General features: G+C 52.3%; 1 protein-coding gene across 2 annotated transcripts in view; it reads left to right on the top strand.

Moving 5' to 3' along the window:
- Positions 1-25159, top strand: part of Unc5b (unc-5 netrin receptor B) — a 67309-nt gene that overhangs the window by 375 nt on the left and 41775 nt on the right. The gene's annotated exons all lie outside the window — the stretch shown is intronic.

Here is a 25159-nt window from a genome sequence, read left to right as displayed (position 1 = left end):
AGTGGGGACACGGGGACGAGGACCTACCTGGCGCGTCCCAGTGTCCAACAGCAAGTTCGGGTGCTTCTTGGCGGAGTCGCTGCGCTCTGTGAGCGCAGTGGACGCGCCCAAGTTAAAAGGCAGCTTTGGTGCTCGGGAGAGGGGGCAAGTCGTTGCCTCCTGGGATGCCATGTAAGCCCGAAGCTCCCTGCTCCTGCCTCCAAGGGATATTAGCTTGCTCTTGGAATGGGGTCTGATTCACTTCCAAGTGACCCCTGATTACCACTGAAAAACCGTCGCTACCAGGGCCAGGTGTGTGTGTGTGTGTGTGTGTGTGTGTGTGTGCGCGCGCGCGCGCGCGCCTCGGTTTCCCTGCAACTTAAGTCTGAGTCCGGGCTCCTGCGGGCTGTACGCGCACCAATTCTGCGGGTCACAGGGAGAGCCAGAGACTGCAGATCCCTGGAAGCGCTTGTTTCCCTCGGCCTTTGGGGAGCGGAGGCCCGGAGGCTTTGGCTACTGAAGGGGGAAGGGCCGAGTCCTGCACAGCCTGCTCCCCCGAAGTGCTGCTCAGGCGGGTTTGGAAGGGTTTGGTGGTTGTTGGATTGTTTCTGGGTTAGTAGAGAGTGGAGGGATGTAATGTCCCCTGTCGGCTTTCCCAATTTTAAATGGGTTATTCTTCTCAGTGTCCGGGGAATAAACCAGGTGAAATCGCCTCTGCAGCACACCTGGGCCTTGCAAGATGCCTTAAGAGGGTTTGGTGGACTCCTAAGTTTTTAAAGTCTGCAGTCCTCCTCCCTCACCGCGATCGTGGAAGTAAGTGTCCTGCAGCAGCCCGGTTAGGCGTTGCAAAGTGGGCTGCGTCTTCCTTGGAAGGAAAAAGTACACACTCGCGCCAACCTCTCTGGCACCCAAGCAGGTGAACTGGGTGACTTGACACCCGGAGCTGGGTGGGGGCCTGGGACACACCGAACGAAGACCCCTCTAAGCAAAGGCTGAGGATGGGGCAGGAAAATTGTCACAGAGTGCATGAGTTGACGCATATCTCCCCACCCCACCTTCCTCAGCAACGATGACATCCACCTTCCCCTCCTCCCCACCTTTCTTCAAGAGCTAAAGGGCCCTCCTCTGGAATTAGTGATTCCCACGGCCAGAGCTTGCTTTTAGCACATCCCCCACTTTTTATTTTTCCCCAAGCCTTGTGCTGTAAAGTTACAACACTCAATCATTTGATCCAAGTTAATTATGATTTGGGCAGACTGGGGTATTTAAGGCAGTGTTTGAAGGTAATGATGGGGAAGGGGGGAGGTCTTGTTTTAAAGGGTGCAGTTAGATGTGGGAGGTGCTGGATTGGGTGTTAGTTTCTGTTTAAGGTGTCTGGGGGTGATTGGAGGGTAGAGTGAAGTCTTTGGAAATGGCACATGGGTCAGGTTGCATCTTGGGAAACATTTTCTTTTTCATATATATTGGCTGAGTAGTGGGATCCGGAATAGATGCGAAGATTTCTCGGGGTGGGACTCCATTTGGAGAAATATGTGACTGGTGGGTCTGGAGTTCGCTGGGTGGGTGGGCTGGACCAGGAATGCAGGAGATGGCCTGCGTTTTCTGCTTAACAAAGCATTCAGTTTCTTTCCCGGAAGAAACCCCAGGCCCAGGGCTTTGATGGATTTGGGCACGAATGGTGCCCAGCCAGAAATGGCCTCTAATACCCAGCTTTGATTTCTCACAAGTGAGCAGAAGCGGTGTTGGAATTGTGCTCATTACATAGCACGGTGGGAGCCGCCTGCCCACCAGCCTGGAGAAGGGCCAGCTGCTGGGGTCTGCCTGCAGCCTGCCTTTGCCCAGAATATGCTGCCCTTAGGAACCTGCCTTCTGGAGGGAGAGCATGCCTCTTCCTTCCACACTGCCTGCTTCCTCTAGTGCCACAGGTATGAGGCATCTTTCCACCAGAATGCTCTTAGGGTTTTTGCAGTGGCTCCCTCCTGATCCCATTTCACTGATGGGAAAAAGCGAGGCCAGAACACAAGCTTCCCCCACATCTTGCCTTCGCTTCACATGGATTTCAGGCCAGTATGCTGGGCTTCTTTATGTTAGGTAGGCCAACTTCAGCTATGGGGACAGGCATTCTACCTTGCTGTGATGGGATGTCTGTTGCTGAGGCAAGAGAGAGATTACAGGGAAGGCTCCAAAGTACAGCCCTCCTTTCTCCCGAGGATATGGCAGTCAGACCTGTAAGAAGACACCAGCTAGCAAGTGACTGGCAGGGAGAGGACACTTCAAAAGCACTAGCAGCTTGGCTGTGGGAGTCTCCTTCTACCCCACGCCACCTCATCCAGCTGTCCCAAGGCCTCTGGCTGGGACGGAAGGAGCTGAGTGCTGTTGATCAGTCTTTTAAAGATGCAATTAAAGTGGGAGTTTTCCTAGTGTCTGAGCTGATGCCGCTTGTGTGGCTTGTTTTGAGTCTCACCCTCAACTCCCCCTGTGCAGCACCAAGCACCCAACCTCACTTAAACAAATGGAAAATCAAGCGTCTTAATGGGCTTTCTCATTAAAGTGGAAGAACTACTGCAGGAGAGGAATTTCTCCTGTAATCTTTCCGCTCTGGCCCACCCCCTCCCCTCACAATGGGGAATTCCATAGGACCTAACAGCTCCCCTGTTTTTAACTGCTGGAGCTTCGAAAGGTGTTAGGAGTTGCCCAAGGTCACAGTAGAGCTCAGGAGAGTCAGGGTTTGAACTCAGGGCTCAAGGGTCTGCCTCAGCTAGTGTTTCAGGCTCCTTCATGCCTCCACCCTCACCTTCGGGCTGGACAGCCCCCCCCCAACTGTGTGCACTGTGTGTGTGTGTGTGTGTGTGTGTGTGTGTGTCAGGATGCTAAATGAAACTGAGGCATCACCTAGGTTGGACTTGTAACAGGAATGGGGAAAGAAGGTTGGTTGGGGAGTACGATCCTGCTCAACAGAACATAGCGGGTGGGGGTCTTCTACCCCAAGACCAGGTAGAAGCTCAGCAATGACACCAATCCCAGGCACTGGTCCATAGCTAAGCTCCATGGCCTACAGGGTCAAATGGCAGTCACTTAGACGGCCACATTTATTTGTAGAGTGGGGGACACTTTGGGACTCCATGTTTCTGCCGCTGTTTGGTTATGGAATGGTAGTATGACCCCCGTTCCTGACTGCCAGGGCTAGGATGACGTTTAGAACCCCAACATCCTTTTCCTGAGCACCCCATGTCTAGGGTGCCTATGGGCTGCCCTGGACTTTGGGAGACAAGCACGGTGAGCTACATCCCTTCATCCCAGGCAAGGTTGGTGATTCTGAGTGAAAAGAAATAAACTCCCTGGGGCTGGCCAGCCACAGTACTATGCTGGGGACTGTGAACTGTGAGTAGGGTTTTGGGTAGAAAGGAGACATACTGGAGCTCTGAGTTATACAGGAAAGGGCAAGGAGTTGGGTACTGGGCTGCTACTTGAGGTTGGGCCCAGAGAAACTGCTGCCTAGGCAGATGGCCCCCAGAGAGAAGGGAGGGGAAAGGCTGTTGCCAGGCCTGAGCTGGCACTTCTCCTGGCATCCTTCTCCACCTCTCTACCAGCTTCCTAAACAGCTTCCACAAATGGAGTCATTAAAGCTGTGAAGGCAGAATGAACCCAAACAAGTGCGGGCTGTGCTTTTCCCTCTCTCTTTTAAAGGAAATTTAAAATACCATAATGAGAATCATTCAGGGAGAAGCATGTGTCCGAGCACGGAGAACCCCGCTCCCCGCTGGATTGGCCGGGATCTGACGCCTGGGCTGGAGCGCCACCTCCTGCCCTTTTAGAGCCTGTACGCGCACGGCGCCTGGGATTCCTCCGCCACTCCGCCCCCCACCCCCCGCCCGGGCGATTTTGGTGTGCTAGAACCCCTCCAAAGCCTGTTGGGAGAAGACTGGTACTCTGAAGCCGGCTGCCGGCTGTTCCCAGGGAGTTCGTTGACAGGCCAAATCTGAATGGTAGGATCTGAAAGCTGTGGATCAGAACGGAACTCCGCTGCCGCCCGCGGGCAGACAAGCCCAGGCTGAGCTCCCTAAGCCACAGGTCCCCACCCCCCACGCGCCTTCCTCTGGCTCCTGGTCTTCCCGAGGCTAATGGCAGGGAAAACATTTGCTGAAGTGCAGGCATAAATCAACTGTCTACCCCCTCTCTCCTTTTGTTTCCTTTTCCCTCCCAAAGCTCTGGGCTGCTGGGAGCTCCTGTTTGCCCCCTTTCCTACAAAGCCGCCTGAGTAGCGGCTCCGGAGCTTGGGGGTTGGATTCAGTACAGTCACCTGGTGCTGCCAAGCGCTGACCACACTGCACCAAAGCCATTCCTGTTCCCTGTGTCCACCTTTCTCCCAATCTAAACTGGTCAGGATCTGCCCAGCCCCAGGGGGTCAAAGTTGCCACCTAACAGTTGAGCACTCTGTCCCGCTCCTTTCTGATGCCTTTCTTTCCCAGCTCCCCCAAGCTGCCCCCAGCGGATCACAACTTCCCCAGCTCCAGCAAGGCGGGCCTGTGGGAGTGAGATTGTGTGCTGAGGAGTGTTTGTGAGAATGTGCGGTGGGAAGGTGGCAGGTGGAATAGTTTTCGGGGGAGGGGAGGAAGTGGATGTTACGTCGATCTTAGATGTGTGTGTGTGTGTGAGAGAGAGAGAGAGAGGAAAGAAAGAGGTGTGTTAGAGGGCCAGAGTGTGCTGTGGTTTCCACCTTTTGTAGAGGAGGGTGTGGCATGTGTGCATCTGTGTGTGGATGTTTGAGCACGTGGGGGTGTGCAATGTCATATGGGTGTGGTTGCATTTTGTTTGGGTATAAGTAAGTATGTGTGATGTATTGGCCAGGAGTCATGAAAGGCCTGGGAAGCTCCATCCATTGTATCTTGTTGGGGATTCCTCTTCAGGACAGGACCTGCCATTTGCCCTGCAGCGCTGGAAGCCCTCACGCCATGTTGCTGTGTGCAGCAGGGTCTGGCCTGGGTGCTAGGGAAAGCTGGGACCAGAAAGCTGAGGATGAAGTCTTGTGCCCAAGAGGGACCAAGAAAAGTTATCTGTCGATAGCCCAGGAACAAGGGCTGAAGACTAGAGTCCTGCGCTCCTCCTCCGGGCCCAGCTCAGCCAGAGCACGGTTGTGGGGGCTTGCCCTCACATTAGCTATGGCTCCTGCACCCCATCTTCCTCTGGGAGGTCTCTGAAGTTTTCTGGGGAAGGAGTTTGCAGAGCTTGCACGTGGGCTTTCTGCATCTTGGGAGGTGTGGCACATACACAGGCATATGTTGATCCTCCCCATTGCTCTTACTGCTGCCTTGGTTGGTTGTGCCCATGCTAAGGACTGCCTCCATTCTAACTCTCAGATGAGCTGTGATGCTTGGGGACGGGAGACTCACACTCCAACCTGCATGCATGGCGCTTGACAGTTTACAGAACCTTTTCTATATGGACTTCTTATGCCTGTGAGAAGAGCCCACGTGGGAAGTGGTTGTTCTCCTGGAAACCTGAAGAGGCAGGCTGGGCCCAGATCAGTCACAGGGGCCCTAACCTTGTTCCCAAAGAGGTCACAGTCTATAGGGGGACCCCAATGTCCATTCCAAAAATGTTAAATGGATGCTGTAGGAAGACAACAGAGGAGGGCATAGCAGAGAAATCCTCAAACCCTGGGGTCTTCGGTGGTGAGCAAGCTGCCAGAGCTTCACTCCCATCTAGGTTTCAGGGGGAGCCTTGAGGATGCCCCATCCGGTGCCTCTGGCTTATGATAGACCCTGGGGCGGGAGTTTGAAATAGAAAGATTTCTTGCATTGCTGTCTCTCTGTGTCTCTTGAAAATGAGTGGAGCCTAGGAAGTAGGGATGGAATCCTTTTTAGAGTATTAAAAGAGAGTTCCTTGCCTGTTGCCCTTGCCCCAAAAGCCTCACCCCTTACATATGCCCTCCCTAGGGTCTTAGCTGCCAGCTAGGGGCCCTGGCATGGCCAGTTGGGTTTCTGAGGAGGCTAACGTAGTACCCTGCTGTCATTTACTGCCTCACCTAACTGCCATGCCTCAGTTCTCTCATCTGTGACATAGGGCTGGTAATGTCCTCATAGGATTGTTTTACAGGTCTATGAGCTGGTGCTCAACTCATATGTACTGGTGTAGAGTAAGGAAGACTTTTGTGGGATTCCTAGTTTGTAGCAGTCTCTCACTGTTAGCAAGAGAAGGGAGGTCTGGAGAAGGCAGGAGGCTCAGGGCTTAGTGGTCCAGCCCCGCGGGCCTTGAACTTAAGACTGAGTCTTATTATTCCTCTGCTATATGACCCTGGATTATCTCCTTTCCCTCTCTGGGTTAAGGTTGGTTGATCTCACTCCCTATCTGTGTTTGGAGTCTGGAAGAGGTAGAAGGTAGATAGATCTTTAAGGGGTTTCCTGGTTAGCAGTTAGCAGCAGACCGAGGTAGCCCAGACCCAGAACCACTTTACTTCATTTGTGTTTATAGAGGCTCATCTGGAAAGTCAATTTATTGACTGGAATGCCTGTGCGTGCATTATGCAGCACCGGGTCTTAGTTGGTCTGTCTCTGTCTCTCTTTCTGTCTCTGTTTGCCTGTCTATAAATTACCTTCTAGGACTTAAGTTCACTTCGCCTGCTCCATAAGCATCTTTTCTTCAAAGACTGAGAGACCTGGGTACTGGGGTGGGGGTGGGGATGCTCAGGAGACTGAAGGAGGAAAGGGACCCTATCAAGGCTTACAGGGTCAACAGAAATTCTAATGAGACAGGCCCCATTCATTCTCGTCATTTTCAGGAGTAAGGGAGACTGATTTCGGGGCATAGGTAAGGATTCCTGGCACACACTGGACATAGGAACCCCTAGCCTGGCCCTACACTTGATACAGGGGCCTATCTTTTCATGGCCACTGCTGTCATTACCATCAGAATTAGGAACCACAGTGTTGGGAGCATGGGGTCAGGAAAAGCTTCCTTGACTCTCCCTTGAAGGATCAACAGTTTGGGCTATGGAGAGGAGGGAAGGCCTGTACTGGAGGGAAGGGCACCTCTACAGACCCACAGGAAAGGCCCTGGTTATGCTGTAGATTCATGTCTGAAAGAGAAGACTTCTGAGGCCTGGGGTCTCTGCTCAGCACTGAGGAAAAAGGCTAGGGCTTTGGAGCTAACAGGGTGTGATTTCACTCAGTTCCTGGGCCAGGTAGCTTAGCCTCTAGGTGCTCTGGGTTCCCTGGTAAGCCATGTGACGTCACCTACATCTGGTCCTCTGAAGACCTTTGCCTTCCTGATTTGCCTTTCTTTACTCTTTTGGGCCCACCTCTGGTGGGGGGATGGGCCTTGCTCTCCTGTGTGACTGTGGGAGAACAAGGGACAGCCCCTGGTGGAAGGAGCTTCCTTGACAGGAGAGCTGGGGGCAGGGGAAGAGCTGGAGGCAGGGGGGCAGGGAAGAAGATATCTTTCTGCTTTTGGTTCCCATCCTGCTGCCTGGTCTCTCAGAGGCATCTCCAGCTCTGTTCACCCACTAGTCAGCAATCCCCAGAGGCCCGTGTGGCGCCCGGAGGCATTACTGGCTACAAGAGATGGAGCTGAAGTAAAGCGGCTGGTAATGCTATCAGAGGCGCCCAGCTGCCCAGCCTGGGGCCTCAGCACCTAGCTTGAGACACAGAGCTCATAAGAAGTTGAGTCAGAAATGCCAGGAAAGTTGCTCCAAGCCCCTGCAAGTTGTTTTGTGACATCAAAGGGCAGAGGCAGAGCCACCAGTGACCCAGAGTGAGCTCAGAAGGAACAGCGCCATGCCTGTGTCCCTCCTTTCCTTGTCCCAGAGACTGGGAGGTGTGATGAATTAAAATGGCCAGGAGATGGGGACAGGACTGTCAGCAGTGATGCTAAGTGACTGTGGAGGCTGAGTCTGGTTTTACTCCCTGATTTGTCCTAGGACCACACAGTGTCAGGTGTTCAATAGCTGCCAAGTGAGACAGCAAGGAAGCGATGTGCAGGCGCCACTGGCCAGGAGGGAGCTCTGACCTGGTGCCGGTCTGCCTGGAAGAGTAACTGGAGAGTGGGCGGTTCCTGGTCCTTTGCTCACCCCCTCCCCTCTGCCTTGCCTCTGTCTCTTTTTTCCTCTAGTCTTGCTTCTTTCACTAAGCACTTACCAAAATCAGGCGCAGTAAGTACTAAGTTAAGTACTCAGTGGCCAGGGCCCTTGGCTAAGAAAGACCTCTGAAGTCTTTGTCCTGTAAATCTAATAAAGTCACAGGAATTAGTCTAGGTGTCCTGGTCCCTGCTGTGTGGGGAGTAGATAGCACACAAGGCACATGCGGGGCTCTAAAGTGCTTGCATTTGGTCAGGTGTGGTGACACATAACTGTAACCCTGGGGCTCAGGAGGCAGAAGCAAGATTACCATAAGTTCAAGGCCAGTTTAGTCTATATAGCCAGTTCCAGTCCACCAAGGGCTGCATAGTGAGACTATCTCAAAATTAAACTTGTATCCGATTTGCATGCCCAAGCCCACTGATCACTGCTTGTAGCCCCTTTCATGAACATTGGCTCTGCCGCCTGCAGCAGGTGTAGAGTGAGCAGCATGGGGGGAGGCGCAGGGCCAGCAGCTGAGTCCAGGCCCAGCCCTCCACAGCAACGGCTCCTAGCTTCTTGGCATGAGTGGGGCCTGGTGAGGATAGCAGATTTGGCTGCAGGGTCAGCCTGCTCAAGGCTGTCTGTGGCATATTTCTCACTAATATTCAAGAGCATTCCTAGGAGATAAATACCCCCAGGCCCTTGGCTGAGGCAGCAAGACTCCTGGCTCAGCTACCACCCTCACAGCTGGATACCCACTGGCCCTTGCCAGGAGTCACAAGCTGATCTGAACTTCTGTCTGGCAGCTTAAGCAGCCAGGTCTGCTGGGCACATTGACCCCTGCTGCAAATTTCATCTGGCCTTACATTTCCTTGCTTGCCAGTTTTGCTTGGTCTGCTCTCCCTTCCCTTCCTACTCCTCTTCTTCCCTCTCCTCCCCTTCCCTCCTCTCTTTTCTCCACATCCTTTCCCCCCAATTCCCCACCACCACCACACACACACACAAAGGAACAGCAGAAAGAACCTTGGGAGAAATTGGAAGCCTGATTCTAATCTCAGTCCCAAAGCTGACCTGCTGGGTAGCATTAAGCAGTGTCTTTCTCTAGTCAAATAAGCAGGGTCTACGTTCGAAAACACAGGTTCAAGTCCCAGCTCCATGTCTAAGTGCAGTTCCCTGAACCTGGGGTTCTCCTGTCTTAAAGTGATGGACCTGGAGATTGTTGGAAAGGCAGAGTGGGATAGACAAGACCATTGAAGAGAGGGAGCCTACCCATAAACCCCTGCTCACCTTTCTTCTTCCTAGAAAGTACTGCTTGACAGGCTATACAAGACCTAAGGTGGAGCAGGACTCAGTGGCACAAGTTTGTAATCTCTGCACTCAGGGAGGCAGAAACAGGCGGATCACTGTGAGTTTGAAACCAGCCTGGTTTACAAAGGGAGTCCAGGGCAGCCAAAGTTTCAGAGAGAAACCCTGTCTCAAAACAAACAAACAAACAAACAAACAAACAAACAAACAAACATCCAACAAGACCTTAAGTTAGAAGGGATCATTCTAGGGAGTTCGTGAAGCCATCTTGGATAAGGCCTAAATTGGTCCTTGAAGTGACTTGTACATCCCAGGGGTTATCAGTGGGAGAGGCTGTGTTATCTGAAAATTTTCCAGGAGCTTGGAAGCTTTGGCCCAAAGGTCAAGGCTCTGTGTGACCCACTGATAACAGAACTCCAGCACTCTGGCTCAATGCACCAGGAAAAGAAACAAAAGTAACGGAGTTAGACAAAGCTTAACAAGCCAACAGCTTCTGCAACTCCCAGAGGTTCTGTGCTTTGGAAACTTGTCTGATCCTCCAAACGCTGTAACCCAGGGGCTGCACTACTCAAAAAGTGTGACAGCAAGGGGAGAGCCATGTCCCCTTCTTCCATGGCAGAACCTGCCTGCTAGTGAGTAGGCCCTTGCTTCTCACTGGCCTGGCTGGGCCATGACTACTGATCTGAATGACGAATGTTTGGGCCACTTTCCACACATCACCATGCCCCCATACCCTGGCATGTGCCCTGTGCTCATCAGTATAGGAGACCGGGTGCCATGTCAGGGCAGGTTAGTGTCAGCTCCGGCTTGGATTGGCACGTGAGCCTGCACACCATCTGTTGTGTGCGGTAGAGTTATGTAAGCCCCTACCGGCCACTGGTTCTTAGAAAATGGGCAGGCAGGCCTGTGCAGTTTTGTTCCCTTCTGGTCCACTACGGACAGGCCACAGCAATCGCAGGCTGTCCAGAGCCTGAGATAGAGGGTCAAGGTTAAGAATGCTGAGGTTGGGAGGTGAGGGTCCATGTGGATTCCAAGAGATACACAGAATGTTCTCTGACTGCACATCTGGCTGCTGGACAACATCTTACCGACCCAATGCTGAGCCTTATGGGGGTGACGCAGGGCCCCTTTGCCTTCTCCTGCTTCCTGCCTTGGGTCAGATGCAGAGCATTTGTAAATTATTCTACATCTCAAACAAAGAATGCATTTTCTCGAGGGCTCTGGAATCCCTAAGATCCTTTAGTTGCCAGTGGTGTGCTGTTGGCCAGGTGGATTTGCCATTTGCCCTGTTTCCTTATCTGAGACGTGGGAATAATGTAACCTGCTTTCAAACAGCCCACATAGGGCTGAATCAGATCGTTCATATGGAGGTCGGAGAAGACATCCCATAGTTGTGCTTATTTGTGTGTGTGGTATATGTGCACGTGTGGGCTGTTGCAGTTGCTAACATGCATGAGCATTCAGAGGCCAGAGGAAGATGCTGGATGCTTAGTAAGATTACTTGTCGAGTGATGGGCACTGAGTGCACTGAAGGACTTGGAGCTGTCCTCGGAAGCCTCTCTACCAGCCTCAGACAGCCCTTAGCCATTTAAGTATGGCCACGAGAAGCATGTTTAGTAGGGTGTAGTAGCCACAGGAGTATGGCAGCAGCATGTGGGAAATACAAACAAGGCTAAGCGACCTCAGTGTGCCCGTGGAGCGGGGCCTGGCAAGCCAGGGGCACAGAGCCCCTGGAGGAGCATGCTGAAGCCTGAGAATCTTGCTCGGTGGTTAGTGAGTGTTTTGACACACCTTGACGGTGCAGCCCACCCTGCCCTGGATCCTTTGGCCTTACAGAGGAAGGGCTGGGGCTGAGAGTCGGCCTCTTCTGGGGGGTCACCGGCAGCAGCATTGGGTAAGCCAGTCTCCCTGCTTCCAACGTGGCCACTGTACCAGAGTGCTTGTCCACTGCCAGGATGCCCTAGTGTCTGCTGGAAAAGGAAACCAAACAAAATCCCTAGGTGCTGTAGTCCTTTCTTGTCCCTTCCCCAGACTTCTTTTCCAAGGCTCTTTCTGGAGAATTCTTGTATTTAGGGGCCAGATCTTAGGGACAGGAGGCAGCAGACTCACCGCAGAGCACACAAAGGTGCCCTTTGTACCTGAGTAAGCCAGCCTGAGAATCACTGCATGTTGTCCACACGTCCTGAGGCAGGGGTGTGGGGAGATGTCCCGCTGCACACCTCCCAAAGCTTGTGTTTTCACCCCCAGTGTTTCTCCATGCTTTGTGTATGTGTGAACTCCTGTGTGTGAAGTTGTACTTGTGTGGGGAGACCAGAAGACAGTCTGGGGTGTCATTCCTCAGGGACCAGCCATCTCTTTTTGAGACGGGGTCTTTCATTGGTGTGGAACGCAGTTGGTAGATTAAAGTCAGCTGTCTCTTAGAATCAGCCTGTCTCTGCCTCCTCAGTGCTAGGTTTACAAGCGTGTGCCACCACGCCTAGTTTTTTTTTTTTTGTTTTTTTGTTTTTTTTTTTTAATGAGTTTTGGAGAGCAAACTCAAGGCAAGCTTTCTACTGACTGAGCAGGACCCACCCTTTGCTCTAGGCTCAGAGAGGGAAGCCACTGGTCTCCAAGTATCCAGTAGAGCCAAGGCTACATAGGCTGGCTTCCAGGCTTTACCCCTAAGGTAATAATCAGGGATGACTCTTTGCAAGCCAGTTGCCAAGCTAGAAATTGATTTCACTTGCCTGTCCACTGGGTGACCCAGCCTGCTTCTTTTGAGCAGGAACATCTAAAGGCACCTACTTCAACTCAACCATGTTTTATTCTTTTTCTTGAAGTAACTGAGGGGTGGACAGCTGGGACCTATGTTCCCGACGAGACTCCAGATCCCACTGTACTTGTTGGAGTACCATTCTGTCTGGGCTTTGGTGGTTTTGAAAGTGTGAGAAGAAAGGCCATCCTACCTTCACAACCTGGGGGAGCCATGGAGGTACCCTGGGTGTGTCCCAGGCTTGTACTATGGAACAGAACAGGTTGTTTACACAGAGAGCAACTGAGTGACAGCGGCTTGGTGTGGGGTTTGTTGCAAGAGGTGTTGTTGCTGGAGACTCTTGAGAAGGGCAGCAAGCTAGAATTGTCCCCTTAACCCTTTCAAAGCAGAGATGCTCTATCCAAGCAGTCCACTTTTCTCCGAGCCTCAGTTACCCTACCTGTTAGATAGACTCAGACCCCTTCTTTCTTTTTGGTAAACACTTTCTAATGTCCCCAGAAGCCCAGTAGACTGTAGAATTTCCCAAGGGGTAGAGAGCAACTGTCATGCCCATTAGCTTTGAGTATTTCATGTCCAGCTAGGTGCCATTTGAACATGGCAGGGAATCACCACGGGCACCCTGTGGAATGTGAGTGGTGCCCATAGGAGTGTTGAATTCCATAGCTCATGGAGAGAGAAGAGCCCTTGTTGGCACATAAGGAAAACTGCTCCAGTGTGGAATACTGGGACCCCAAGCTTGACCTGACTGACTTCTTTTTGTCATGTGTCAGCTCAACTGTCCCCCTCAAAACTCCTTCTTAAACATCGGTCCACACTTGTTATCATGTGTGTGTACACAGACATTCTCTGGTTCTCCATAAGGGCAGGGCTTTGTCCCTCAGGAATGTGTTCCAATGCTCAGAACAGTGTCCCACACAGAGTGGGCCCTAGTGAACAGTTGCTGGCTAAATGTGTCATGGAAGCATCGGCTAGAGTGTGCACAAGTTCACATACCCTGGCATTCTCCACCTGGGTTTACAGCTCTAAGTCTGGCTTAGACACTGGTTGTTTTCAGGGCCCCCAGGTGATTCTAACCTGTGATTCCCCAGCCTTATCTGAACAGTGGAATCCTGGGGCATCCAGATCCATTCAGAGATTCCAGCTTCAGTGAGTGATTGTAGACCTGGATGCTGGGTCTTTCAGAACTCCTGTGTGGTTCTATTGCACAGAGAAGGCAAAAGGCTAAGATCAGGTATGCTCTGGGCTCTCATGTCCCACCCAAGTTTTGCATTTCTGGGGATGCCTTGTGACCTTAGTCTATTCTTTTGTTCCACAGGGCAAACAGTTCCCTGGTGGGGTAACCTTCTTGCCAAACTCAACTGGAAAACTGTCTGCCTCTCCCAAATAAATGACAGAGTGCTGTCCAGGGCTGTGTTACACCTCTCCCAGCACTCCTCAGAAACGCTGATGGCTCTGGGCACCAGCACCCCCAGCACCTCCATCTTTCTGGCAAGACAGCTTGAGCTATGTTGGAACCTGTCTCTTCTCCCCTGATAGCACACAGTTTAAATAAGATCTTCATTTACCAGAAGTTCACACCACAGCTCATGTGTTATATGAGAAGCAGCAATCTCATGTTTGTCGGGGAATGCTGTTCAGGGGTGTGATGGAGATGGAGAGGGCGGGGTACGGGAGGAGAAGCCATCACAGAGAGGCTCTGTGATGTGTGAGGAAGGAGGGACTCATGGAATCCGAGCTGGCAGCCCAGCCCCAGCCCTGGCAGTGCCAGGCTCCTCTTGGCTCTGCGTGGGACTGCTGGGGGAGGTGCCATGGCTCTGGGAGCTGACCTCAGGCTGCTGGAAGGCTTGGAGCCGGATGGGCGCATGATGTCACCACCACTTCCGCCAGTTGGCACTCCCAGCGATGCACTGGGTCATTTACATGTCTTCAGTCAGTTAGGAAGGGACTCTTGGTGAGGATTTATTGGTTGCTGCTGCCTTCTTTAGAAGGCTTTGTTAGAAACCTAATAAGGAGGGCACTTGGTCACTAGGGGCAGACATAAGCCCCCATTCTGAGTCCTTTCTGGGCACATCCCCAGCCACATAGAAATGAATAAGCAAATTCTAGTTGCAGGGTGTCTTCCAGTTTTCTGTTGTCTTCCAGCCGGGGTAAGAAGTAGGTAGCATGACCCTGCTTGTGCAGAGGAAACTGAGGTACGGGGGTGTGAGCACTTCAGAGGCAAGGGTGCAGCCTTGCACCAGGATTTGGGCTAACTCAGCCTACACCTGCCTGGCAGGTTGCTATCACATCTCGGAATGTGGTCTGGGATCTTTTCTCTCCCAGAGTACCAGTTCATTACAGTGACCAGTATACTCTATGACCTTGAGCTAGGATGATGTCTCATTTTCTCCCAGAGTAAGCCAAGAGTGGGCTTTGGTTGTCTTTCAGAAAAGTAAAGCCCTTCAGCCTTTCCTTGCAGGTTTTCAAGTACGCTCCACACTAAGGAGATGAGGGAAGAGGGTCCTGTGGTCACAGCGTCCGCGGTCCAGGCTGATGCACCTGTAATAAATATCAAGCTGACAGTTGTTAAGCCGCATCCCCAACCTCTGAATAAATAAAAAGCTGCCTAGAATAACAGCCTGGAAAATGCTGGAGGTTCCTGCTAGATCTCTCAGTGTCCCTTCCACTGGCCAAACCTGTTTGCCTGATCTCCCACCCACTCCCATTGTCTCACCTCCTCTAAGACTCCCCAGGTCCTTGTCCATCACTTCAACCCCAAGGGCAGCCTTCAACGGCAAGGCCTGGCTTTTGTTCATGGCTTTGTGGTCTGTCCATTGCTCCTTACTCCTCCGGCTGCTGCCAGAGGGGACCAGCTCTGTAGCTGACAGCTGGGAGACAGGCCAGCCAGGCTCTCCCGAGGCTGGGGGTGGGACATGGGGGTGTCCTATGGCTCCCTCTCAGTGATATAAACCAACTATTGCTCCTGGCTGAGGTCACCAGGAAGGTAGAACCAGGGCCCACAGGTGACCCAAGGGTGCCTCAGAACTGTTTGATGTTCTGTGAGGGATGTATGTGAGTTATCTGTGACTCTTGGCCTTTCTGTTAGTTCAGGTTGTCAGGGGCTATTAGGTCCAGTGTAGAGCCATGGAATGGTAAAGATGGGAAAGAGCTAGTGAGCTGGAAAGCCCATTGTGTAGCTAAGGATACTGAAGCCTTGGGCAGTGGGTGCTTCAGGCTACATGTTCAGGGTTCACAGTGGTAGATCCTGGATTTGAACCTGGGACCTTAACCCTGACATGAGGAAAAGGCTCATGTCCTGGCCTGTGAATCCATCACAGGGAAACAGTGCCTACCAGAAATCCTCCTTCTATTCTGGAGCCAGCTGCAGCTGGGGTTTCACTGACAGTGTTCCAGGGACCGTGATGCTTCTTCATGGCTTTTTTGGGGCTGCTGGGTCCTGCCTTTGTGTAGCGTTTTCCTCATGGTCTGTGTGTTGGGGTGGGGGAGGGGACTGGGGTGAGTCTTCTAGAACTTTGGGCAGGACTCGCCTGGGGTTTCTGGGGTACAGGAGTGCAGCTAGTCAGAGGACCCAGCTAGTCTTGTGACTCAGACAAGCCTGCCAGTTAGGGACTGGACTGCTTGTTCTGGTTGTTGTTGAGAACCTTGGTCCCTCTCCCTTCTCGGTTGGGGGGAGGTGAGAGTTTAGAGCTAGGGGAGGTTGCAGGATGTGGCATCTAGTCCTTTCCGGGTAGGCCACATTCCTGCCTGTCTGGGCCAGAAAGCCCTCCTCCCCCCACGTCTGTCCCCTAGGACCCAGGCAGGTCCCCTCTGCCCTCCCAGGCTGTAGATGCAGATGCAGCCTCCTACAGGCCTCTTGCACCACTGTGCTGCCTCTGACATTCCGCCCCAGCAGATAAGGATCCTGTCTGGCGCCTGGGTGCTTTTTTCCTCCTTCTTTCCAAATCTGTCCCCTGATTATCTGCAGACAGCCCCTCTCCAGGGTGCCACCAGGGACTATGTTGAGAGCTCAGAGCAAGACAGAGGTGGGACCAGTTGGCAGCCACCACCATCTCTTCCCCCACCCCCCAGCCCCTCACCCATCTGTGTCTTGCTGAGCTCCAGAGGGAGGTTTAGCCCCAAGCCTAGGACTGGTTTCCTAAGGGTAGGACTGACTGGCTTTCACTGAGAGGCTTGTATACAAACTAGAGGCTGGGCCAGAACAGGGCAAGATGGAGATCGAGGGTGGGGTCACTTCTGTGGTCAAGCACTCATCAGCATTGGGCCTGGACAGTGCCCAGAGGGGATGTGGTAGAGATTGCAGCCAGCCAGACATCCACATCCTGTGGGAGCAGCTGTCCTGGGAAGGGCTCAGGACATTGGGGACGGGGAGAGGTTGTGCCAGAGGGCTCCCAGAGCCCAGCCAGAGGCTCTGGGGAGTGGTCTCCCAAGATAGATGCCCTGGCTTCTGGCTTCAACCAGAAGCCCCAAACTTAGAACCCCACTTCCTAACCCCAGAGCTTCTGGCCTCACAGGCATTCTACAGAGAATCTACTATCCATTCACTATAGAAGGGAGCACCATGCCCACTGGGAAGCCAGCATTATGGTCTACTGTCTCCTGGTACCTGCATCACAAGCCCCGCCTCTGTTCTGGCCATGTCTTGTTTCTTATGTTCTCTGTGATTTGGGGCATATTCAGTCTCTGGACCTCTTGTTTCTGCTATAAACTGAGGATGTCTTCTGGAAGGGACAGGAGGAAACAGACACCACTTTTCCTGACCCTTCCAGTTTCCCAGAGTGGTTAGAGTGGACACCCAGAAATATGAGTCCAGCCCATGACACAGCTCGAGCCAGGACACTGCACCCCCTTCCCCCCCCCCAGTATAGGGCAGAGCCTATGAGGAGGTGAAAGCTGTTGCACTAAGCTTTCTGCTTGTGCAGGCTTTCCCCAAGACTCTCCATCTTCCCTGCCCCCAGCCTCCCTGCCAGTTCCTCCCTAGCCCCTAAAACACCCGCTGGGGGAGGGGGAAACTCATCAACATCATCTTTTATGGCTTCCTGGACCTGGAGCCAGAAGGCTGAGAATCTGTCAGTGTGGGCTGGGTTCCTCCCGAGCGCTGCCCTCCCCCACTTTCAGCTCATAAATATAAAGTCTAGGGCCAGGAGGAACTGTCCTTAAGCTGCCATCAGAGCCCCCGCTTAGTAAAGTACCTTTCGGAGACAAGGGCTCCTTCCTGGCCATGGCCATGGCCTCTTTGTTGTGTGTTCTGGGTCTCCCAGATTTGTTTTGACTTCTGTGCAAAGGAAGACCATTGCCATCTTCTTTGGGAAGATGAATGGGGAGGTCCAGGCCCAGGGGTTCCTCGAGTTTGAGGGAAAGACCACAGGGCTGACAACCGTGAGCTCCTGTTTTCATATTTTTCTCTGTGCCCAAACTACCCAAACCACATCCAAGAAGCTGCCAGAATTCCACTTAAAATAAGAGAAAGAGTTCATCTATAGCCAGGTGGTGGTGGTGCATGCCTTTAATCTCAGAATTTGGGAAGCCAAGGCAGGCGGATCTCTGAGTTTGAGGCCAGCCTATTCTACAGAGAGTTCCAGGACGGTCAGGACTACACAGAGAAACCCTGGAGAGAGAGACACACACACAGACATAGCCTGTCCATCTTTCACATCTTGACAGCTGAGGAATTAGGGTCCTTATGGCCCAGAGCTGAAGCCTTACGGAGGTAGGGGAGGGATATGTGGGTAGGGCTCTAGGACTATCAGAATGAGTATAAACGAAGGCCAGGAACCCGGTGTGGGTTGGACAGTGGGCTAACCAGAAATTGGTTAGTCCTTTTGGGTGTGAGCAAATATACCTTGGGACCAAAAGCATGTTCTGTCAGAGGCCTGTCTTAGTTGTCACAAGCTCTGACAACTGGTTGGCTTCAAGTTGCCCCTCCCATCTCTTAGTTCTCAGGACAAGTTACTAAGCCCATCTGAGCCTTATTTTATATCATGCAGCGGAATCCATAGCATCCTGCCATGTAACATTGCCACAAAGTTCAGGGAGCCCTGTGGCTTGGTGCTCCTCCTGTCGCCTGGATCTGAAACTCACTCTTCCCCCTTACTGATCCTGCCCTCAGGTAGCCACAGTTCTCTGGCCTGTAAAATGGGCCAGAGAAATGAGCTCTAAGGTGGGTTGGAGTGAATTAATTGAAGGCCCTTAACACAGTGCCTACTTCATTCTGAGCACGTTAGTGGAAGAACAGTGGCTTCACAGGCCTGTTCATCATGGGCTAAGCGGTGTGCAGTGACTAGGCTGGAGTTCTCTTGACTCCATCCTCAGACTGAGACCCCTGTCTGGAAGCTGGAAGTGTCTTTACAGGGGAGGAATGGTGTGAGCTGGTATACCAGTACTTATCTTGAGTTCTTTTTTTTTTTTCCCCCCTGTGGCCTGTCATAAGGTTGGAGTGGGGGTGGGGCAGTGGGAGCAGGCTGTAATCTGAGCTGGGAGATGTGAGAAGGGAGAGGAGAGGCCCTTGTGCAGGTAACTGGGCACAGGCTTTCCCCTATCTTCCCAGAGGAGTGCAGGAGTGGGAAGGCAGTGCCTGGTTAACATCCAGATAAACAGCTACTGTCACTGATCCATCCCCCTGCCCAGATAGGAATCTGGGGCATCTGAATAAATAACAGTGTGGAAACAGGAAAGCCAGTCCCAAAGGGGGACTTGCTTCCTGTTAGGACCCTAGCCTTTTTCCATGAGGTGGAGTGCCAGGCACTGGTCGCTTGTGAAACTAATGAGTAGACTGTTTCAGGAGAGCCAGGCAAAATCCACCAGGACCCGCTATGGGTTTCACAGGGATACCCTGGGGGTAGGGCTAGAGTTGGTCTGTGAGGGTCACTGGCCAGATCTGCTGTTCTGTCTCCCTCTCCTCAATGCTGAATATCCTATCATTTCAGCTTGTTCTTGCCCACAGGGCTCATGGCAATCTTTCTGGATGTTCAGGCTCTTCCATGCTTCCTCCCAGGCTTTGGAGGGGAGTGTCTGGGCCTCTGGTGCTCCTCTCTCATCCATGAGCTGTGGAGGGAGAGCAAGGACAGGTTTGAGGTGCCCTTTGTAAGTCATCCTAAGCACACCCTCTACTTCCAGGCCACCTGCAACCTATGGAAGGTTGGCTATTCTCCTAGCACTGGCCAATTTATCTTCCCCAGGACATTCCTTGAGGCCTGCTGATGGGAGCAGGCAGCTCTAGGAATAGTGGCCAGGATTCAAGGGGAATTATTTCCCATACAAGAAACTGCATGAGACAATGGCTTCACCCTTAGGAAAGCCTAGTTCCTCAGAAGCTATTTCTGTGAGCATAGGAACTTCCATGGAAATGAGTGAGGTGGGTGGACAAGGTAGTTGTGTTGCAGCAGTCTGAGCAGGGAAGGGCTGCATATGCAGGTCTTATGCAGGTCCCTTAACCTCATAGACATGTGTCTCCATCACTACTTGCCACTACCATGATCAGTGAAAGGGACTTGGAGAGGTCAGTGAAAGAGCCTGAGAGCACATTCTGCCTGGGCAGGAGCAGGATTCCTTTGTGCATGTATGTGTGTGCGTGTGCGTGTGCGTGTGTGTGTGTGTGTGTGTGTGTGTGTGAGTGTGTGTGTGTGCGTGTGAGTGTGTGAGTGTGTGTGTGTGTGAGTGAGTGTGTGCGTGCGTGCGTGCGTGTGTGTGAGTGAGTGTGTGTGTGTGTGTGTGTGTGTGTGTGTGTGTGTGTGTTAGTTGGTACCAGATGGCTTCTGGGTAACTTGAAGCTCTGGTTCCTTGGGTCGTTATCCTAAATTTCTGTCCTGTGTTCTCCATGTGATGAAGTGTAGGTCTGGGAGCTGGAGAGTTGGCCCAGTGGTTAAGAACACTTGTTATTGTGGTGAAAGACCTAGGTTTGGTTCCCAGCGCTCAGTCGGAGGCTCACTACCTCCTCGGGCACCATTTGCACATGTGGTACACAGGCTCACTTGCAGGCAAACCACTCTGACACATAAAATAATAATAAAGAAGATTGTAGGTCTGGGCTGAATACTCAACATGAGCCTTGTGTGTGTAAGCCATGAGGCCTGTCCATTGGGAACTGCTGGTTCTTGGGCCGACTGGCCTGGAGCTTAGGTTAAAAACAGGCTTAGGCAAGTGAGAGAGATGACTGGTAGGCTCTGCCCCTCCTCCAACTCTGTACCCCTGTGTTTTCCTCAGAAGCTCTATCTGGAGCAGTAGCCCTAGAGATCATGAGCCATACTCCACAGGCAGCGGAATGTGAATGCAGTCTTGCTGTCCTGCAAGGACACCACTATGGGGGTTTGGGGTAACTTAGCCTGCTGTTGGTGTCATGCTAAAATTGCTATCCTCTGACTATTAACCCTCCTTAACTCCAGGCCCCCCAAAAGGACATGTGGATTCCTCACCAGTGCAGTCTCCCCATTTCTCCAGTAAAGGGTCCTTAAGACTCAGAGGGAAGGTAGCTAGTAGCCCAGCCATAGAGGTTGGTGCCATGGCCTGTGGTAAGCCTAGGCTGTGGCATGGGGCCAACAGGTCTGGAAGTTGTGGATGCTAGGACCTGAAAGGTCTAGTCTCCCATCATCCATTCTGCACCCACAGGCCCATGCAGCGACTTCTTTTTTAGTTGTTTTGACTTCTCTTTTAGTTTTCTGTTTGTTTGTTGTTTTTTGAGACAGTTTTTCTGTGGAGCCCTGACTGACCAGGCTGGCCTCCAACTCATAGAGATCTGCCTGCCTCTGCCTCCCAAATGTTGGAATTAAAGGCATGCACCACCACTGACTGGCCCTATGCAGAGTATGACGGCATCATGCCCTCCTGTATCCTCTACTACCTCACTACTTCTCAGCCTGATGTCTTAGAGACCAGGGGGAGGAAGGGGCTGGGAGAGAGCAGAGATGTGTGTGCATGCTATTCCACTCCCCACTTTTTTTTTTTATTTTAGGACAAGTTTTCTCTGTATAACAACCCTGACTGTCCTGGATTCACTTTATAAACCAGGCTGGTCTTGAACTCACAGAGATCCACCTGCCTCTGCCTCCTGAGTGCTGAGATTGAAAGCCTGCACTACCACGTGGCCTCTCTTGCTTTCTGTCATGTGACCTAGGCAGACTCTTCCAGTACCTAGGTCCATGGGCCAACAAGGTGGCTTTTGTGAGGAATCCCGCCTAGAGGGCAAGTTTTGGATGACCCTCTCTGAAGCTAGCAAGTTGAGGTTTTGTTTAATTTTAGATTTGGTGTGTCTTTGAGTCTATCAAAAGGCCTCATGTGTGCCAGGTCCTGTTCTGGGCACTCTGTCTGTATGGAAGCAAAAACTAGGATCCTCAAGCTGCAGATGAGGAAACAGGGGAGTCGATCAACCAGCTAGGGTCTTGCATCCTGTCTCCTTGCATAGATGTGATTCTCTTCCATTGGAGGACAGGTGGTCCAAGCAGTTCCAAGAAGCACAGTGGGTCACCCAAGCAAGGCAGCTCCTGGAGGGACTATGCACCCCTTGCTGGGGCTTACTAAAGCCCCACCTGTTGCAGAGGCTTTGAAGGCCTCAGATGCAGGGTGTTCTCACGTGCAGCTCAGCCCTGTGGGTCTGAGAACAGCCAGCTTTTGCATCATGGAACCTGGTATCATATCAGGTAGAGAGAGGGCACAGAGGCGGAAGTGTGCCATTCAGGCTTATCTCCCTTTGTTCCTGTGCAAGGATGGTGTGGACTAGAACTAGCAGTGATCCCTGGCAGGGAGACAGCAGGTCTTCTTGTCCTGACCAATCCCTAGGAGATCTCTAAATCACAGGCTGGTAGAGCTGTGGGGGAACTTCCTGTTAGCAGTGAGGGGGGAGTTCTGTGAGTTCAGTGCCACCCAAGGGCACAGGATCACAGTGGTGCCTCCAGGCTACTAGGTGGGGGTAAGGCCAGGTTTGTTGTGATTTCAAACTCCTGAGTTAGGCCACTGTGCCCCTTACCCTGGGCAGCACAGTAGATGTGACACCACTTGAAGGGATAAATAATCACCCAGTGGTGGTGACAGACTTACGTGCATCCTGGCACTCAGAGGATGTGGTAGCCCCACCTGTCAGTCTGCTTGGCTGAGGCTCACAGCCCTTCTTAATTAGCTAGCCTAGTAGCTCCCAGCAGAACAGCGAGGGGCTTTTCCTTCCAGGCATGTACAGGCTTCAGCTTCCTGCATACTCCATGTCACCAGGGTATGCCGGTCTCATTTGTTCAGATGAGGAAGCTGAGGCCCTTCGGAGTCCTATAGGCTGGTTCTGCCCAGAGAGGTTGAGCAGTAGGTAGGAAGCACCTGCGGGGGGTGAGGGTGGGGGTTTACAGCTACCCTGCAGGACCTTCCTCTTTGGAAGGGCAAGAGAGCATCCTCATTTGCACTCTGAAACAGGGTAGTGGGTGGGTAGGGGTGGACACAGTTCACAGCAGAAGCTCTTTGCAGCTAAAAGATGGTTGGCCCTGGGGTTCAAAGGCACTTGTATGGTGCCGTCCACAGCTAGACCATCATGTCCTCTCAGAGGCTGTGTCCCAGCGGGCCAGAAGTCTTCGCTGCCCTGTGTGCTATACCTACCTGTTCTCTGGACCCCTGGGTCTTGATGTGGGGTAAGTGGCATTCAGAGTCTCCCAGATACAGGAAGTATCTCATTGCACCCCCTACATATGATACTTCACCACACAGAAATGGTGCAGGGTGCCTTGTGTAAAACCCAGCCTGCCTCTGGTCTCCATAGACCAGCGTGAGTGATGTTCCTGTCTGCAACCTAAGCCTGTGCCTGCTGCAAGAGGGTTGCTTCCTGCTCTGGGACTTCTCACCTATACGGCAACATCCTAGTCCTAGTCCTGGATGCTGGGGTATGGACTTAACTTCCCCAGCATGTTCTCATGGGCGCCAGTAAGGAGCATTGCTCAGAGCTGCTATTAACAAAGGAGGAAACAGAGCTAGAGGAGCCTGAAGAATTGTCCTAGGCCTCCCTCTGCTTAGAAAAAACAGGGTAGTCGCAGCTCTTTTGTCACCCCCAGACTCTAACTTTCCTAGAACAACAGAGGGGATCAGGTAAAAGGCAAACACTCGGAGTCACATAAACACAGCAGCCTCCTAGAGAAGAGGAAGGAGGGAAGGATGCTGAGCACAAGGATCTGAATGCACCTTTTCCACCATTCCCTGAGCTTGGTCCTACCAGGTTCCTATGACTGACCGCATGGGCTTGTGTGCATGCTTCTGTGCATGTGTTGTGTTGTGAGCTGGGCCACAGGCTTGGCGTGCTGGCGTGGCAGTGTGTAGCTATGGGTGACCACTGCACACAGACTTCCGGCTCGTGCTTGCCCCTCCCCGACCAGCTTCCCACCACTTCCCTGTTCTCCAGCAGCCAGATGTCTCCCAGATGTTTCTTGCTTCCTGCTTGGCTCCGTGCAATGGATGTGCATGTTTATTTTGGGCAGCCCACTAAATAATAACCATTTTTAAAAAAGCTTTTCATAACCTTGTTCCCACGAGGAGTCAGAGTTCAGGAAATAATCCTAAGTCTATTCACTATTGTCCTCCAGCTTCTTTCTCATCGACCTCCCTTCCCCCGCCCTTGGGGACTACTTTTGAAAAGAATTCTTTTTATACGACATGGTGTATGTGTTGTCTGTGACTTCAGCTCTCTGGGAAGCTGGAGTTGGTACTTGGGAAAAGTGGAGGGAAGCTGGGGTTCATCTGGGACATCCTTAGAACATCTCTGTCATTGTCACCTGGAAGCTTGTTCACAGTGTGAAGTCCCAGTGCTGCTCAGAATCAAGCCAGAAGCTCCCAGGAGTTCCTACCTCCCTTCAACTTTAGAGCTCAGCTCTGCCTGGTAGATGGAACTTGAGGCCAGTGGGATAGAGCCCGGCATCATCAGCCTGAGTGTAGGAAGGTCTTGAGAACACAGAAGCTTGTGGGTTTGAGTTGCCCTTCTGGGTGGTCCGGAGGAAGAGGCAGTCTGGCTGCCTCTGATGATGAGGGACAAGAGGGCTATATTGGGTATATGTATCCAGAGTTGAAGCCTTCTTATCCCTGATCAAGGCAGCAGGCTGGGTACCATACCAGGCTGGCCACACAACCTGGAAAAGAAGACCTAGTCTCTACTAGCCTTCTTTTTGCCCACCCCCAGCTGTCCTCTAAGAAAGGTCTCACACACTCTCCCTCTCAGTTGAGGGGTCCTTGGCTCTGTAGGGGTGCCATGAGTTGTAGTCTGTCCCTATGTGGCCTGGATGGCAGCCCTGGCTCCTATTAAATAGAACAGATAGTGTAGCCTCTAGGGCTGTTCTGTAAATGGTCTGATGCCCTGTGTATGCCTGGGGCTTATCTCCTGGCTCTCAGGGAGTTCTGCAACTGGCTTAGGTGAGATAGTAAGTGTCTTAAGGATAGACCCAAGTTGGACCTCTACTAGCTGACAGCTTAGTTGGGGGAATCAGGCTCCCACCAGAAAAAGTTAGGTAAAAACCAGACTCTAAGCAGTCATGGTAATTCCAGAACTTGGGAGACTGATGCAGGAGGATCAGGAGCTGGAGATAAGACTGGACTACAAAAACTAAACAAGAAAGATAGAAGCAAAGAGTAGGGTATTCTGACTAGGGGCTTGGAGATAGAAGGGTGTCCTGTGCCCCGTAGAAAGGTTTGAGGGGGCATGGAGAGGTCCCAGCAAACTGGAGGGCCCCAGGGACGAGTATCACTGAGGCTTCTCAAAGGAGGAAGGTGGCTTGGTGGCTGTCTAACCCAGGGGCAGGTGAGTTCAGAGTAGGATGGGAATCACCCCTGCTAGGTTGGCAAGAGAGCCTTCCTAAGAGAGGCAGAATGCTCTGTGAGAAGGGGTGCTCCCTTCTGCACTGAGGAGCATCCAGGTGACATACACACTATCTGTCAGGAATCACTGGGTAATCAACTGAGGAGGGAAGAACAGCTACATGGATGAATGACTGATGGTCATCCTGTCAGCTACCACCTTTCTGACCCTGCCCTCTCCCTCTCGGATCATGCAGCCATAGCAGAGTCCATGGTGGCATGAGTCCGGCCCATAGGGGAACAGTGAACATTCTGCAGCTTCCCTCCAA

Source organism: Psammomys obesus, unplaced genomic scaffold (assembly GCF_907164565.1).
Source record: "Psammomys obesus unplaced genomic scaffold, mPsaObe1.curated_primary_1811, whole genome shotgun sequence".
Classification (NCBI taxonomy): Eukaryota; Metazoa; Chordata; class Mammalia; order Rodentia; family Muridae; genus Psammomys; species Psammomys obesus.
Note: the sequence above shows the minus strand (reverse complement) of the source record. Positions and strands in the feature narration are given on the sequence as shown.